This window comes from Arvicola amphibius, chromosome 4, assembly GCF_903992535.2.
Source record: "Arvicola amphibius chromosome 4, mArvAmp1.2, whole genome shotgun sequence".
Lineage (NCBI taxonomy): Eukaryota > Metazoa > Chordata > Mammalia > Rodentia > Cricetidae > Arvicola > Arvicola amphibius.
The window spans coordinates 5,250,881-5,269,205 of record NC_052050.1 but is presented as its reverse complement, the minus strand read 5'-3'; the positions used below and the strand labels follow the sequence as shown (position 1 = coordinate 5,269,205).

General features: G+C 48.4%; 1 pseudogene; it reads left to right on the top strand.

The window, feature by feature from the left end:
• Positions 1 to 9,499: 9,499 nt before the first annotated feature.
• LOC119811085 lies at positions 9,500 to 10,143 on the top strand (annotated as a pseudogene).
• The last annotated feature ends 8,182 nt before the right edge of the window (positions 10,144 to 18,325 follow it).

The window sequence follows — 18,325 nt, the reverse complement described above, 5'->3', positions numbered from 1 at the left end:
TCTCTGTTCCACTGAAGACCACAAATAAGCATTTGCCTAGCATACAGATTTTCGGTTCGATTTTCAGCAACACACACACACACACACACACACACACACACGCACGCACCCCCGCAAAAAACAAACAAACAAAAACATCCTGTCTCCCTTTCTCTTCCCCATGCTACCTCTGGCTCCCTTGAGGCCAGGAGTCTCTGCTTGCATCCTTTGCAGCCACACCAATCGCTGCAACTCCCTCCTCCAGGGAGGCTTTGGTCTTCTCTACCTGTTGGTGCTCCTCTTTCAACTAGAATGACCTCTTCTCATGCCTTCTAGGCCAGACCAAGTCTTGCTGGAAGCTGGGTCTTATCCCTTTAACCACCCCAGCACTAAACACAGAACAGTTGGGAAGGGAACAGAGCCTTGTGTGCAGAGCCTTGGTCTTGGTGCCCCAGGCTGGCAGTTAGTTCTCAGGAATCTTCCTTAGGGCAAAGACGCTGTTGCTTTGCAGCCAAGGACACAGGCTTCCTGCTGGGGCTGAAAGTTGGTTCACCCGGGAGCCTGTCGCAGAGGAAGGCCACCACATCTTGGAGTAGTGGCCAGCCTCCTGGACGGTGGGCAGCCCAGGTCCAGGCCTTCAGCACTCTACCGTAGTCTTAACTGAGCAAGAAGCAACACCTGCCAGGCCTTCTGGCTTCCTTTATTGGCTGTAACAAGAAATAACTATAAATAATCCAAGCTGACAGGCTATCCTCAGGAGCTGGGGAGTTCAAATCCTGACTGGCCACTGCCTACCTCTGAGGCCTCAAACAGCTCCCCAAGCCTCCTGGGCCTCAGCGTCCCTCTCTCTGAGTGAGAGGGTAGCAGCAGGAAGCCCCTGTAGGGCCAGTGCCTCCATCTCACAGCTGATGTTGTGGTCGCTATTATTAGCAGTACTGAGGGCAGGACCTCCCTCAGTTCGCCCACAGCCTCCATCTCTAGCCACAGTGGGTTCAGAGGAGCGAGCTGTTCTTCTTTATCTCCCTCCTGGACCCAGAAACCCTCCCTTGATCTTCTGCATCATGAGAGGTGGCCCCTTGTGACGGTCTTACCCACTCCCAGGTAGGGTACCACTCTTCATTTTCATGTCCCTGGCCCTGGGCTAAGGACAAAATTTATGACACCCTGTCTAACCTGTCTATGCTCCCACCTAGCAGCTCACACAGGATCGGTCCAGGCCAGCTGCAGGAAGTTGAAGGGCAGGGGGTGTCCCTTCTTCAGGTTCCAAGGGCCTGGCTTAGCCTCCCACTTGGGATGCGGAAACTTGCGGCAGGAAGGGAATAGCACAGGGAAGAACTTCATCCGCACCCCCAGGTCTGGAGTCCCCATCTTCAGTCACAGCACCAATGGCCTCAGTCTCCCCCCCAACCTCCACATCCCTGGCCCAGCCAGAGAAGCAGACTTTGGGGAGACTTCCTTCAGGGAGGTCTGTGCTGTGCTGGTCTCAGAGGTGAGTCAAAATTCTGGCTCCTTCCAGCGCTCCTAACCACCCCTGCCTCCCAGTCTACAACCTTGGCCTTTGCCACAAACTTAGGTTGAGTGAAGAAACAGAGAGAGGAAATCATCATGGCAGCAGCACACACCTCTAATCCCAGCACTAGGGAGGGAAAGGCAGACCATTCTCTGGGAGTTCAAGGCCAGCCTGGTCTACACAAAGAGACCTGGTCTCAAAACCCACCAAACTAAAATACAAAGAAACCAAACAACCAGACAAGAACAGCAAAAAACCCCTAAAATAAAAACCAATCAAAACCAAAATGAAAACAACAGAAAAGAAAAAAGAGCTTTCTCTCTGTGGTGGTAGGACACTCGGGAGGCAGAGGTGGATCTCTGAGTTTGAGGCCAGCCTGGTCTACAGAGTGTATTCCAGGGCAGCTAGGGTTACACAGAGAAACCCTGTCACCTCGAGCTCCGACTGACCGCTATCTTTGGTTACTCTGTGCTGTCCTGATGGCCCTGACCCACATGGTACATAGTGCCCAGTGCCCAGATTTACTCCAAGCTGCTTTGGGAGCAGCTCAGGTCCCCGGATGTCATTCATGGCCGGTCTCACTTCCTCAATTTCCTCCTGGCTGGGTCCTCTCTCACCTGAAGAGTTTAAGAAGCAGGAGGGAAGGCAGTTGTGCTCCTGATCCTGTGACCAGGCCACTTGGGCCAGCCCACCTTGTTTTTAATTTATTTACTCAGTTTTTAAAATTTGGGGCAGGAGAAATGGTTCAGTGGTTGGAAGCACTCTCTGCTCTTCAGAGATCCAGGCTTAGTCTCCAGCATCCACATGGGGCTTACAGACACCATAGCTCTTGTGCTGGGAGATCTAATGTTCCCATCTCACCCCCACAAGCATGCACGTGATGCATGCATACCTGTAGGCAAAACAGTCATACACATAAAGATAAATACATTTAAAAATAATAAAATGGGGCTGGAGAGATGGCTCAGTGGTTAAGAGCATTGCCTGTTCTTCCAAAGGTCCTGAGTTCAATTCCCGGCAACCACATGGTGGCTCACAATCATCTGTAATGAGGTCTGGTGCCCTCTTCTGGCCTGCAGACACAGACAGACTATTGTATGCATAATAAATAAATAAATATTTTAAAAAATAACAATAAAATGAAATGTTCACGTATGTGTGCATGCTCATTTGAGTTTATGCATACTACATGCTTGGAGGAGGGTACAAGAGCCCTTGGAGCTTGAGTTAGTTCATGTTATCTGGGGTGACTAGTCTCTCCTCCCAGTGCCCTGCCATGGAAAGCCATGGTTGGAGTAAAGGCAGATAAGAACCCCAAACCTGGGGGTTGTTTCATCAAAGCAAATGTAGGAAGCCTTTATGGGCTCTCAGCACATCCTGGGTATCCATGCAGATGGCAGCAAAAGAACAATCCCTTGGGTAGGGGCACAGGTCGGTGGCTGAGCTTGCCTGGAATGCATGTGACTTCCATGACGTGAGTACCGTTCAGGCAGAGGGAGCGCTGGTGGGGTGACCGGGACTGCATCCAGACACAATCTGGCCCTCCATCTTACAGATGCTGCGCTAGCATCTGGGCAGAGTCCTCACCTCTGGATGGCCGAGGACAAGGACATGCATAGTGATGCTTCAGCAGCATCAGAGAATTGTGCCATGCGGCCCCAGCCCTGCGGGTACAGAGGGATAACAGGCGTGGCTGCAGTCAGCCACCTGTCCTGACTGGCGTGGGAGAATGAGAAACGGGTTGGGTGTAATATGTGGCAATGTCATATCACAGCTGTTAAGGGCAATGAGGCAACTTCGTGTGTTGATACAGAATCACTTCCAAGATGTACTGAGCGGGGAAACAAAAAGCAGGATGCATACATTAAGTTTTATAACATAAGCAAAACAAAACCAAAAAACCAACTTGGACCGGCTCAGCTGTTAAGAGCACTGGCTGTTCTTCCAGGGGTCGTGAATTTAATCCCCCTCACCGCCACCACTTGGCAGCTCACAACCATATATAATGGAGTTTGATGCCCTCTTCTGGCCTGCAGGCAAACATGCAAATAGACCACTCATATTTAAAAGACATAAATAAATAAGAAATTCTTAAAAAACAACAACAAAAAACCGCACTGGGCATGGTGGCACACAACTTTAATCTCAGCACTTAGGAGACAGAGGCAGATGAAGCTCTGTGAGTTCGAGGCCAGCCTGATCTACAGAGCAAGTTCCAGGACAGCCAGGGTTACACAGAGAAATTCTGTTTCAAAATATAAAAACAAAACAAACTTTTTGAGACAGTATCTTGCTCTGTAGAGAAGACTAGCCTTGAATTTTGTTTTTTCCTCATTCTGTCTTGAGACAAAGTCTCATTATACATTCCTGGCTGGCTTGGAACTTGCTATGTAGACCAGGCTAGCCTCAAACTTACAGAGATTCTGCTGTCTCTGCCTCCTGTGAGCTGGGACTAAAGTAAGAGTCATCATATCATGCCCAGCTGGCTTCCAATTTCTTTTTGTTTTATTTGTTTAATTTGTTAATTTTGTTTTATATTTATGGATTTTTTTTTTTTTACTCACACGTAAGTCCATGCACCACTTGCATGTTCGGTGCCTGCAGAGCCTAGAAGAGGGCACTGGATCCCACGGAACTGGAGCTACAGAGAATTGCACACTGTCATGTAGGTTCTGGGAATCGAATCCAGGTCTTCTGCAAGAACAGCCAGTGTTTTTAACTGCTGAGCCATCTCTCCAGGACCCTGGCCTTGAATTCTTGCTTCTCATACCTTCCCCTCCCAAGTACTGTGATGACAGACTACCACCATGCCTGTCAAACTTTTTTTTAATAATTGTTTTTATTGAGCTATACATTTTTCTTTGCTTCCTTCCTCCCCTCTCTACCTCTCTCCTCCCCCGTGATCCCCACACTCCCAATTTTCTCAGGTGATCTTGTCTTTTTCTCCTTCCTATGTAGATCTGGCTAACTTTTGTTTATTGTTGAGATCTGCTTTGTTTGCTGTTTTTAGAGAGGGTCCAGGCTGGTCTGGAACTCCCTTTACATCCCAGGCTGGCTCCAAATTCAGTCATTCCCCTGCCTCCACTTCTTGAGTGCTACGATTATAGGCGTGCACCACAAACCAAGTGTTCTCAGTTTTAAACTGAGATCTCTGGCCCTCTGTAATCAAGGCAGGTGCATGCTCAGGCAGGGACCTGAGTCCTACACACCTTGAGATCCCCTTAAGACTTGCCTGGCAACTCTGAAAAGATTTGGGTAAGAGGATCTTGAAATCAATTTGGCAGCAACCATTAACTTTTTACTCTCATTTCTGCAAGCTGAGATTTTGCGTGTGTGTGTGTGTGTGTGTGTGATGTGTGTGTGAGCTGGAGGACGATCTCAGGTGTTGTTTCTCAGGCTTTATCCGCCTTATTTTGAGACAGCGTCTCTCACTAGCTGGAATTCACCAATTAGGCCAGGCTAGCTGACCAATTAGCCCAGAGACTCACCTGCTCCACTTCCCACTGCTGGGGTTACAAAGGCACGGCGCCATGACTGACTTTTTAAATTTTTGTTTATTTTGTTTTTCAAGACAGGGTTTCTCCGTGTAGCCCCTGACTATCCTGGAACTCACTCTGTAGCCCAGGTGTCCTTGAATTCACAGAGATCTGACTGCCTCTGCCTCCTGAGTGCTGGAATTAAAGATGTGCACCACCACAGCCTGACTTTATTTATTTATTTATTTTTAAATGTGGTTCCCTGTTTAGGTTTGAAGACATTTGGGGGCTGGATCCAGGGCTGAAGCGAATGAAGACCTGGACTGGGGGCCGTGTTCTTTCCAGTCATCACCATGAACACTTTGTGCTTCAGAAGGTCATGCCGGCAGTGCTAGGGACAAGCTGGTTTCTGTGAAGGTGAAGAACCACGAAGGACCAGAGTCTGGGAGAAGAGGAAATAAAAAAGGACCCCAGGACAGCAGGATACAGGAAAGATGATAGCGATGTCCCTTCTCCTCAGAGTATTACTGACATGGGCCCTGAGTATACTCTGGGTCGACCTTCCCTCACACAAGGAGCAAAATCCGGGAGTAGGGGACTCAGGGAAAGTTAAACTCCAGAGGAAGGAAGGGACCAAGATCATTGGGCAACAACAGTAGTTTAGATTAATGGCGCATAGTCTCCATCTAGTGTTCATATCCAGTACTGCATGCAGGAATCCTCACGTTCCCCTCGACTGAAAACGTCACAATACCACCTCAAGGTTAAAGGTGTAAAGAGGGCACAGGCTAACTCCTGAGAGGCTCATCATAGTTTAGTGAGATGTCAGACCGAAGGCAAATCTCTGAAAGTTTTCTTGAAAGAACACTGTGCCTGGGAAGGGCACCAGCGTCCATGTCCGGACCTGCCTGCCACTAGGGCACCAGCACTGCGGGGAAGGAGGCAGAAAGCGGATGTAGCCAGAATCTTGGGATTCCGAGCATTCATTTCTGTCTTCCTGGTGCCTCCCTTCTTGAGGGTGACTTTGGGTCCTGCGCTTGCTTCCCTCCCAGAAGCCCACTCCTTGCCGAGGTTGTCCCGCCTCTTACCAGAGCCAGTGGCATCTGAGCCTAGGCGCTGTCAGTCTAGATGGCCTTTGGGGATGAATGGGCTTCTCACCTACAATTAATTTAAAGGCTTACGTTGTCAGATTCTCCCAGACAGCACACTCCTTAGAGCCCCTCCTTCCACCTCCTTGGATGCAGCAGTCACCATCCTGGCCTGGAGGGACAGTTTTGGGAACACAAAGGCTCAGGTATACCCATCTCTCCCCTGCTAGCTTGTGCTGTTAGGCAAATGACCTGGCCTTGGGGTGCTGAGCCTCCCTAAAAAGACACTTTACCTAGAAACCATCAGCTAAAGGCCCATCAGACTCAACAGCATAAAAGAGTTGAGAGACATTCCTTTAATCCCAGCGCTCAGGAGGCAGAAACAGGTGGATGATCTACACAGGGAGACCACCTCAAAAATAAACAAAAACTTGTATTCCACAAGAGCACTGTGAACGAAATAAAAGGCCCGCAAGGAGAAATTATTTCCAATGAATGTAACTAATAAAGGATCAACATCCAAAGCTAAACAAGGGTCCCACAAGCCTCTTAAAAAAACTATCAAGTGCTGGGGTAGGAAGCTGGGGAGGAGGACAGACAACCAATGGAGGAATGAAAACGGCTGGTGGCGGCATTGGTTCCTTTGTCTGTGACCGTGACAAAAACCCCACCAAGAAGCAAAGTCAAGGCTTGTTTGGGCTCTCAGTTTGGGGCAAAGCCCATTGTGACAGGGAAGGCAGCAGGAATGGGAGGCAGCTGGCCACATGGCATCCTCAGTCAGGAAGCAGAGACAAACGCTGGAACCCAGCTCGCTTTCCGTTTTCCTGCGGTGGGGGCCCCAGCTGCTGGGATGGCGCCGCCATTCAGGGTGGATCTTCCCAACTCCGGAAGTGAGTCTGGGTGCACTCACGGGGTGCCCAGAGGCTTGTCTACCTGGTGACTCTAGAATTGGTCAAGTTGACAACGTTAATTGTCACAGTGATTGGTTATCTAAGAAGATGCTCAGCCTTGCTGGTCATTAGGAAAATGAAATTCAGAACTATGGGAACCACAGCATCTGTGTTGGTGGGAATCGTGGGTGCTGCAGGAGGAACCAGGGCTGCCTGAAGAGATGACGGCCAGATGAGATTCTTGTCTATAGGAGAACAATGACCAGAGGTGACTAAGATACATTACAATCATGGAATGCCATGTACACACGCCCAAGAAACTCAAGTGAGAAAAACATATATTCTGAGACTTAAAAAAAAAACATTCTTATAAATTGTACTTGTGTGTGTCCCATAGCACACACGTGGTAATCAATGGACAACTTGTGAACATTCCTTCGTTTCTTCCACTGTGAGGGTCCCAGGAATTGAACTCAGGTCTTCAGACTCGGAAGCAATTATGGTTACCCTCTAGAGCAATGGTTCTCAACCTGTGGGTCAAGATGTTACATTATGAGCACAATTGCATTACATTACAGCTCATAGCAGTAACAAAATTACAACTATAGGGCTGGAGAGATGGCTCAGAGGTTAAGAGCACTGGCTGTTCTTGCAGAGGTCCTGAGTTCAGTTCCCAGCAACCACATGGTGGCTCACAACCATCTGTAATGAGATTTGGTGCCCTCTTCTGGTGTGCAGGCGTATATGTAAGGAGAACACTGTATACACAATAAACAAATAAATCATTTAAAAATTAGTTATAAAGTAGCAATGAAGTTAATTTTATGGTTAGGGTCACCACAGCATGAGGAACTGTATTAAAGGGTCACGGCATTAGGAAGACCGAGAACCATTGCCCTAGATTGCCCTAGATCATCCTCATAGCCTGAGACATTTTAAATTTGCTGATCCTGGCGGTATGCCTCTCACATTCTGGGCAAGCAAGCACTCTGCCACTTAGCTACATCCCGGCTCTCCCATTAAGATGTTTTAAACTGTTTTATTTAATTCTAATTTGGGGGGGAGGGGGATGAAGGCGGGTGATTGCAGTACCCATAGAGGCCACGAGAGGGCATCAGATCTCCCTGCTGCCCCAATGGTACTGAGCCACTTGAGGGAGCTGGGAAGGCAATCCCAATCCTTTGTAAGAGCAGTACATGCTCTTAAGCACTAAGCCATATATGTGTGTGTGTGTGTGTGTGTGTGTGTGTGTGTGTATGTAAACATATATATGTATATGTATACACACACACACATATATATATATACTTTTGTGTGTTGGTATGGGCCTACAAATGCAGAGGCCAGAAGAGGGCGCCAGACCCCCTGATCTGGACTTAGAGGAGGTTAATTATTATAAGCAGCCTGCTTTGGGTGCAAAGAACTGAACTCTGGGCTCTAGAAGAGATGCAAGTGCTCTTAACTGCTGAAACACTTTCATTCATTCATTCATTTATTCATTCATTCATCCATGGTCAAGGCTTTATGTTGCTAAGGTTGGCCTCAGGTCCCTTGCGTGTAGCCCAGACTGGCCTTAAACTCCTAACGCTCCGGCCTAATTAACACAGTGGTGGCTGTGTCACCACACTGGAAGGAGCTTGGCCTCACAATCCAATGTCTGGCTAACTCATAATCTGCATGAATGGAAGGGTGTGATAGAGTTGTGTGTTAGGAGTGCCTGGCACGGGGTTGGACACACAGGCATGTATACGTTACCTAGAGTGGGGGGATGTGATGACTTTTCTTGGTTGTCAGCTTGACTATATCAAGAATGAACCACAATCCAGAAATGGAGGGCACCCTTGTGATCCGGATCTTGAGAGGGGGGATGACACACACCTTTAATTCAGACTTTGAGGTGGGAAGGCACACCTTTAATCCGGGCCACCTTTAATTCTGCTGGATTATAAAGCCAACAGAAGAAGGAAGGGTTTGTTCCTTCATTGACATTGGAGCCCACTCCTTTGGGATTCCAGCATATACAGAAGACCAGCTGGGACACCCAGCCTCGTGGGACTGAGCAAATTTAAATTCTTGGATTTTCCATTCATGGCTAGCCATTGTCGGACAGCAGAATGTAAACCAGTCCAATAATTGCAATAGATTATCATTTATATGCATACATATATATACATATACACACATATACACACACACATATATATATATACACAAACACATACACACATATATACAAACACATACACACACGTATATACACACATACGTATACATGCACACGCACATACACACACACACACATATGAGGGAGTATAAGTTCTGTGACTCCAGAGTCTCCTGACGAATACAGGTAGCTTCACAGAATACTGAATCCCTATTTTTTGTTGTTTGTTTGAGAGAAGGTTTCTCTGTGTACCCCTGACTGTCCTGGAACTCACTCTGTATACCACACTGGTCTCAAACTCAGAGATCCGCCTGCCTCTGCCTCCTGAGTTCTGGGATTAAAGGCGTGCACCACAGCGCCCAGTTTAAGTGCCATGAGGCCAGCCTGCTTGGATGCGGCAGGGTGCTGAACTTCTGTGCCTCATGGTCCCTGCTGGCACTGTGAAGATCTGGACTTGGGAGCACATCTTTGACCATGGGAAATGGTTACCACGGCCGCAATGCAGAAATACCCAAACCCATGAACCCAAGTGTGGTTAGTGTTGACGTGCTGCGCCAACACGCCAGTCCCTCTGGAAAGCTGCGCAGACGCAGACTCCTGAGCGCGGAGCGGGTACTGCCTTCCACTGTGAAGTCCCTTATTGGTGCAGCAAGAACGAAAACATACGAGCGAGAGCGTTCTGTAGTTGACCGGGTAAAGAAGACACTGGAGCTTAGGTCCCCTAACATCTTATTCACAAGTAAGATCTCAGAGGCTCACATACAAGCCACACCCCCAGGACCCGGGGAAAACTCCTGACCCAGGAAACCATCACCATCGTGAGCAGAGTCAGCCTCAGCAGCTACCTCGAAGACCACATGGCAAGACCACATCTTCCAACGCTATCAAAGGTTGGGGAGTGGTAGGATGGGTGATACACGGACCGAGGAAGCCCCAAGGACACCGGTGGTGCCTGCAACATGTTGGTGGAAAAATGACTTCAGCTACAGGGACACCAGGACTCTTCAGGCTGACATCGTATTTATTTGTTATTTAAAAGGTACAACTATTTTAGGTAGATTTTATTTATATTTATTTATTTATTTATTTTTAATGAGCTGGGGTAAGGATGTTACTTTTTTTTTTTTTTTTTTTGGTTTTTCGAGACAGGGTTTCTCAGGATGTTACTTTTGACAGTCAGAATATGGAGAGTGTTGTGGGATGCCCTTCTGTATGCTGTGAATATGTTTCATTACCATTGGTTAGTAAAGAAGCTGCTTTGGCCTATGGGAGGGGCAGAGTATAGCTAGGTGGAAAATCCAAGCAGAGATAGAGGGAGGAAGAAGGTGGAGTCAGGAGAGACAGGAGCAGCCGCAGAGAAGCCATGTGAGGTAGCAAGCCATGAGTCTCGTGGTAAAATATAGAATAATAGAAATGGGTTAATTTAAGTTGCAAGAGCTAGTTAATAAGCCTGAGCTACAGGCCCAGCAGTTTGTAAGTAATATTCAGCCTCAGAGTGGTTATTCCGGAGCTGGCAGGCGGGAGAGAAACCTCTGGCTTCAGGAAAACTTCTAAAATAAGCGATTGTCTAGAGTGGAAGGGCTCAGAACTGGCTGGAGTCCTGTATTCCCAGGAAGAGTTAACAGGTTTGTTTGTTGTTAATTAAGTACTTAGAAGACACTGATGTTGATCTCATAGTCTTAGGTAGAGTCTTTCAGGTGTGGGAACACTACCTGGCTGTGGACCGGCCAGAACACAGTCCAGCGGCTCTCACATCCACATAGTTGCCCACCGCTGTGTGAGAACACAAAACCACCTGTGTGAGGAACTTGCTTTTAAAAAGAGAAGTCGTATAATTTGAAGTGACATTAATTTGTATAAAATAGCCTGTTCTGCTGGAAACCAGTGTTTGGATATGGTACTTAAATGGCATTTTTGGAGTGAAAATTAGCCCTAAGGTACTGTACGACTCCAGTAGAAATGGTATTCTATTGTATTAATGGGTACTGTATTGATTTGCCAAAGTTTTCTGGCTTAGTAAAGGCTTTCCTTTCTTTGGGGAAAAAAAGAGATCATATCTTAAACCACAATTTGGAAGCAGAGTGAGCTAGTTTGGAACTGAATCAGGTTTTCAAATCTCAAACTACACCCCAGTGACAATAACCTCCTTCAGCAAGGCCACCCTCTTAAATCTATCAAAACAGCGCCACCAAGTAAGAACCTGAGACAATGGGGACATTTCTCATTCAAACCACCACAGCAGGCTAGCTGTATTTAATAGACTGTTTTTCTCACTACCACATTCCATCCATGCAGTGTTAGGGATGGGACCCAGGGCCTTGCCTGTGCTAGATGAGCAACTGAGCTACTCCCAGCCCCTATTTTAATGTCAGAGGTGCTCATGAGTCCTGAATGGTGGTACCCTCGGGATGGAGCTGTGCACATGAGGTTCAGGGCAGCCACTGGCTTTCCTGGGGTGAAATAAACTGGTTGAGCTGGTTTTCTGCAGCATTTGGCTGCTCTGGTGAGAACAGTACAGGCCGAGGTCCAAGTACAAGCTGTGTAACTGCAATAAGTCCCATAGGAGCTCTCCCGTTTGCGCGCACCCTGTTGCTTGCCACCAAGACGGATGACTCGAGCATCAGGACCCTGGGATTCCAGGCTGGAAGAAGAATCAGCTCCTGGCCTGGCGGTGGTGGCACATGCCTTTAATCCCAGCACTTGGGAGGCAGAGGCAGGTGGATGTCTATGAGTTCAAGATCAACCTGGTCTGCAAAGTGAGATCCAGGACAGCCAGAGCTACACAGTTGTCTCAAAAAACAAAACTAAAATTATGGAAAGAAATAAAGATGAACCTTATGTTTTACACTATTAATCGCATGTTTTTCTATTTTTTTTTTAAGTTTTTATTTACTTCTTTGGCAGGGGCCATGGTGAACATACGGAGATCAAGGAGACCAGAAGACAGCTTTCAGGAGCCAATTCTCCTACCACGTAGTTTCCTGAGATGGACCATAAGCCACTGGGCTTAGTGGCAGGCAAGCTCCTGTACTCACTGAGCCATCTTGACAGCCTACGTTTTATTTTTTTATAAATCTCAATTAGGGACTGGGTTTATGGCTCAGTTGGTAGAATGCCTGACAAGTATGTATGAAATTTTGGGTTCAACTCTTATATCTTCGCTGAGTAAGGAGTAATAGGCAGTGGTGGTCCATGCCAGCAATCCCAGCGTTCAGGAGATACTGACCGGAGGCTTAGAAATTCACGCTGACCCTTACTACACGGTGAGTTTGAGACCAGCATAGGCTACATGGAGAGGAAGAAAAGCTTCTCCCTCCCTTTAAAGACAGGTTCTCTCTGCACAGACCTGGCACTCACTCTGTAAACCAGGCTGACCTTGAACTCACAGAGAGGCACCTGTCTCTGCCTCCGAGTGCTGGGATTAAAGGTGTGCAACACCATGCCTAGCCTTTTTTCTTTAAGTAGAATCCCACTTTAAATCCCTGGCTGGCCTGGAATTTGTTTCAGCCCAGCCTAACTTTGGTAATCCTGCCACCACCTCTGTGTTGCTACGGAGTCACACTGTGTTTGCTTTGTGGGTTTCCTGTCTTTGTCTGTATGTATAGATCTGTATTTTCTTAAACATTTCATTTATTTTATGTATATGAGTGCTCTCTCTTCATGTTTGGCTTTATGACAGAAGAGGGTATCAGAACCCACTACCGATGGTTGTGAACCACCATGTGGTTGCTGGGAATCAAACTCAGGACTTCTGGGAGTGCAGCCAGTGGTCTTAACCGCTGAACCATCGCTCCAGCCCAAATCTGTATTTTTCTATTGCTATGATAAACACCATGACCAGGGCAGCTTAAGGAAGAAAAAGGTTATCTGAGCTCACAGTTCCGAGGGCTGGGTCCATGATCATGGAGTGGAGGCTGGGTAGTTGGAGCAGGAGGCTGAGAGTTCGCATCCTTTCCTGTAAACACAGAGCAGAGAGGGTCCTGAGATGACGAATGGTGGAGTCTTTTAACTCTCAAAACCCACCTCCGATGACACTTCCTCCAACAAGGCTGCATCTCCTGAATCTCCCCAAACAGCACCACCAACCGGGGACCGGATGCTCCAATGTATGAGCTTATGGGGACTTTTTTACTCAAACCGCTTGAGAAGGAGCATATGTTGGAGCTGGAGGCCAATATCCAATATCTTCCCTGATCGCTGTCTGTGGTGGTCTGAATGCGTATGGACCCCATGGACTCACATCTGTGAATGCTTGGTCTATAGGGAGTGGCACTATTTTGGAGTAGGTGTGACCTTGTTGGAGAAAGTGTGTCACTGTTGGGGTGGGCTTTGAGGTCATATGCTTAAGCTACGCCCAGTGTCTCAGTTTACTTCCTGCTGCCTTTGGATCAAGATATAGAACTCTCAGCTCCTTCTCTGACACCACATCTGTCTGTGTGCCATGGTGCTTCCCGCCATGATGACAATGGACTAAATCTCTGAAACTGTAAACCAACCCCCATTAAGTGTTTCCCTTTATAAGAGTTGCTGTGGTCACGGTGTCTCTTCACAGCAATAGAAACCCTAAGACACTGCCTATCTTATTTTGAGACAAGGGCTTTCACTGAACTTGGAACTTGCCAATCCTGCTAGACTGGCTAGCCAGCAAGCCTCACTGGTATTTCTGTCTCTGCTGCTCCAATCCTGGGATTACAGGTGTGTGCCACCGCTGGGGCTCAAACTCAGGTCCTCACGCTTGTGTGGCTACCGACTGAAGCATCTCCCCAGCCCTCGATGATGTTATCATCTTATCTATATTATATTATCTATGTTATAAACCTCTTCACTGCGCAACCCTGGGAGATGTCTTCCCTCGAGAGCTTAGTAAAACCAGTAGGTGCGACAGGATCCCAACTTGACACGATGTCTGTATAGCATAATTCTGGGAATGTTCAGAATGTCAGGGGAAAGAGGGCGGGATCATACACCTGTCACCTCTAGGGCAGAGGTTTCATGTATGATTTTTGTTGTCCAGGTCTTGACAATTCCAGACCTTCAGGCTGCAGTTTGCCTGCTTCTTGGACAGGATCCTTGTGTGGTTTCTTTTCCCCTAGACTTCCCGTAACAATCTCATCACACCTTTGAAAAGTCTGCCAAAGCCTGCTAAAGCTGCACATAAAAGTGTAAAAGATTATGGGGCTGGAGAGATGGCTCAGCAGTTAGAAGCACTGGCTGCTCTTGTAGAGGACCTGGGTCCAGTTCCCAGCACTCAAGTCCAACACTTTCTTCTGATCTCTGAGGGTACCAGGAACACACACAGCACACAGACACATGCAAACAAAACAGTCATGCACATTTAAAATTTTTTTAAAAGATGATGTTTTTGCTATATAGCTCAGGCTGGCCTGGTACTCAATATGTAGCCCAGGCTGGCCTTGAACCTGTGGCAATCCTCTCAGCAAAGCCTCCCATGGTTAGGAACCATCATGCTGGGGAGATTGGGGCCCTATAAAAGAGACCCTGAAGCAGGCAAGGTGGTGCATACCTGCAATCTAAGAACTTTGGAAGTGGAATCAGGAGAATCAGGAGTTCAAGTCCATCCTCAGCTATGCAAAGAGTTCAAGGCCAGCCTACAACTTTGCCTCAAAAACCAAACAAACATTGGGCACTCGGGAGGCAGAGGCTGGCGTATCTCTGTGAGTTCGAGGCCAGCCTGGTCTACAGAGCGAGTTCCAGGATAGGCTCCAAAGTTACAGAGAAATCCTGTCTTAATGCCCCCTTCCCAAAAACAAAACAACAAACAAACAAAAAAACCAAAAAGCAAAACAAACAAACAAACAAGCAAACAAACAAAAAACCCCAACCACATGAAAAAGAGCCAGTCATACCCCTCTCGCTTCCACCCCAGGATCACACAGGGAAGGAACATCTGTGAACTGGAATGTGTGCCCTCACAGAACCCACCAGATGGGCTCCGATCTTCTCAGTCTCTTGTGGCTTACAAGTTCCAGTACTTGGTAAAATGTACTCATGCCCAGATGGGCAGGGTACCCTCTTTTGTTTATTTGTGGACCTCCCCCTTGCCATCTGCCACACTGATTCCTCTCTGCCCCTGTCTGGATCCTTTCTTGTTACTGCAGCCGGTCTCAGGACCTATGTGTTCTAGGGCTCTCCTCTGCTTGCCCTCAGTTTCCAACCCTCCCAAGCAGGCTTCCTTCTCCTCCAGAGCAGCCGCTCAGGTCCCCAGGCCCCGCCTTGCCATCTGTCCTCAAAGCCATGGACTGGAACTCTGACACAGCTGGCCGCTTCCTGCAGCTTCATGGCTTCTGCCCTATCCCTGGTCCTCCTCCTTCTTCTCCACACCACCTCCGTGCACACAACAGAACTCGTGTGCAGACTGATTTTATTGTCTATTCCTCTTGGAAAAGGGTGATCCTGGAGTCACCCACCTGCACCCTGCCACACACACACACACACACACACACACACACACACATCCCATCAGGCAATCGTTGAATCGGCTTCAAACTGCAATCTCAAAGCTGAGTGTCACGATGGGTTTGTGTGATGATGTCATAGCCTGGGCTACACAGTGGGAACGGGCCAACAACGACAACAAAGACAGAAAAACCACTCTTGGGTGTGCTGTCTCTGTCCCTGCCATCTCCACAGCTGCACCCCTGTCTAAGCATTTCTCCCCCGTGTGTTCAGGAGCCTGGCCACACGACTTTCCAGCAGTAAGCTCCAAGTGTCAAACAAAAGTGATGTATTAGGACCAAGGATCTTTTTTCATAAACTTTTATTTCACGTGCATTGGTGTTTTGCCTGGATGTGTGTCTGTGTGAGAGTGTCTGGTCTCCCGCTCCTGGCGTTACAGACAGCCGTGAGCCACTGTGTGTGTGCTGGGAACTGAATCCGGGTCCTCTTAACGGCTGAGTCCCAAGGGCCAAGGGTCTTGAGAGATGGGCTTCTCCTCTCAAACTTTCCAAGGAATGGCTACCACGATATTCACTTGGGCTTGATCTGGCAGCACCCAAAGAAGGTACCTTTCATGGAAAGGCTGTCAAGGGAGCTTCTGCAAAGGAGATCAGAGCAGCCTGAGAGGAGAAGCACCATTTCCATTGGAGAGGTCAGGGATTGTTGCCCCGTAGTGGAGAAAGAGCCGAGGCTGGAGACAGTCCAACTGTGAAGGATGGTGACTCCGGAGTATTGTTCGGGTAGTTGGTCTCCACGACTGAGGAGACTGTGGGCCTGGCTTCTGGTCTACAGAAGCCCCTGGCTTGGGACTGGAGAAACTGTTCAGTGGCTAAGAGTACTTGCTATTTTTGCAGAGAACCAAGATTCATTTCCCAGCTCACAAGGGTCTGTAACTCCAGTTCCAGGGGACCTGACACCCTCTTTTGACCTCCTTGGGCACATGGGACAATGGGGACTGGACAACAGGACGGGGGTGTTTTGTTATTGGTATTGGTGACTTTTCATGGCTGTTGTGTTTCCACTGGGAGAGCAAGCACTTAGGCCAGGCTTTCTTCCTCTTTTTCTTCCCTCCACTCTTTCCAAAGTGCATTTATTGTATTGTATTAATGTATCTAGACATGGGACAGCGTAGATGCGCTGAGGCTGGGGTATGGAGGGGGAGTGAGGTGTTGGACTGGCATTTCTCTGAGGATAGACAGACAAACATGGGCTCTGATGGGGAACTAGATGGAAGCCCTGGCAGAGGCCAGTGTGGGCCAAGGTGGCTGGACACTACCCTTCGTTCTTGGAAAGTCTGAGGGTGTTGGTCATGGTGTTGCCTGCTCAGCACCTTCTTAACCACAGGCTTCACTTCCGGCCCTGCTCGAAGGTGTTGCGAAAACAGGCCCAGGGCTCCTTCACAGCCCGCTTGAAGGGTGTGAAGCCGAAGCCAGGTGGGTAGGCCTGGAGCTTGCCATTGTCCATCTAACTTGTTTGTGTCAAACTGGGCCCCTTAGTCAAGGCCACAGTAGGAGAACCCTCGCTCTCCCCACCCTGGGCCTGTCCTTCTCAAGGGCAGGCTCGGGACACAGCAGAGCCAGGGAAAGCACCAATGGAGCACAAATGGCAGTGGGCTGGCCATCTCCGAAGTGAAGGACATCTGCTCTAGTTCATTGTCTGTTCCTGTGATGAACACCAGGACCAAAAGCAACCTGGGGAGGAAAGGGTTTATTTTAATTAATCATAAAGGGAAGCCAGGCTGGGCGGTGGTGGCACACGCCTTCAACCCCAGCACTCAGGAGGCAGGGGCAGGGGAATCTCTGTGAGTTTGAGGCCAGCCTGGTCTACAAAGTGAGTCCCAGGACAGCTAGGGCTAAAAAACATAAAGCAATAATTGTAAGTCAGGGCCGGAACTAGATAGGACCAGGAGGCAGGAGCTGCTGCAGAGGCTTCATGGCTTGTTCTCCATGGCTTGCTCAGCCTGCTTCTTTCTTACTGAACTCAGTGCCCAGGCTGGAGAGATGGCTCAGAGGTTAAGAGCATTGCCTGCTCTTTCAAAGGTCCTGAGTTCAATTCCCAGCAACCACATGGTGGCTCACAACCGTCTGTAATGAGGTCTGGTGCCCTCTTCTGATCTGTGGTCATACACACAGACAGAATATTGTATACAGAACTCAGTGCCCAGAGGTGGCACTGCCCACATCAATCATTAATCAAAAAAAAAAAAAAGCCAGCTGGGCGGTGGTGACGTACTTTTGATCCTAGCACTTGGGAGGCAGAGGCAGAGGCAGAGGCAGGAAGATCTCTATGAGTTTGAGGCCAGCCTGGTCTACAGAGAGAGTTCCAGGACAGCCAACGCTGTTACACAGAGAAACCCTGTTTGGAAACATCACCCCCAGGAAGGAAGGAAGGAAGGAAGGAAGGAAGGAAGGAAGGAAGGAAGGAAGGAAGGAAGGAAAAAAGAAAGAAGATGCCCTTTCAGGCTTGCCATAGGAGCCTCCTGGAGGCATTTCCTTCTGAGGTTCGGGCTTCCCAGATGACCCTAGCTTGTGTCAAGTTGACAAAAACAGAACAGAAACTAACTCCCCCCGCCCCCGTTCTCTGAACAGGGTCTCACTCTGGGGTTAACCAATTAGGGGAGGCTGGCCAGCAAGCCCCAGGATCCTCCTGGGATTCTAAGCATGTGGTGCCACACCCATCTTTTTTTTTTTTTTTTTGGTTTATCGAGACAGGGTTTCCCTGTAGTTTCTAGAGCCTGTCCAGGAACTAGCTCTGTAGACCAG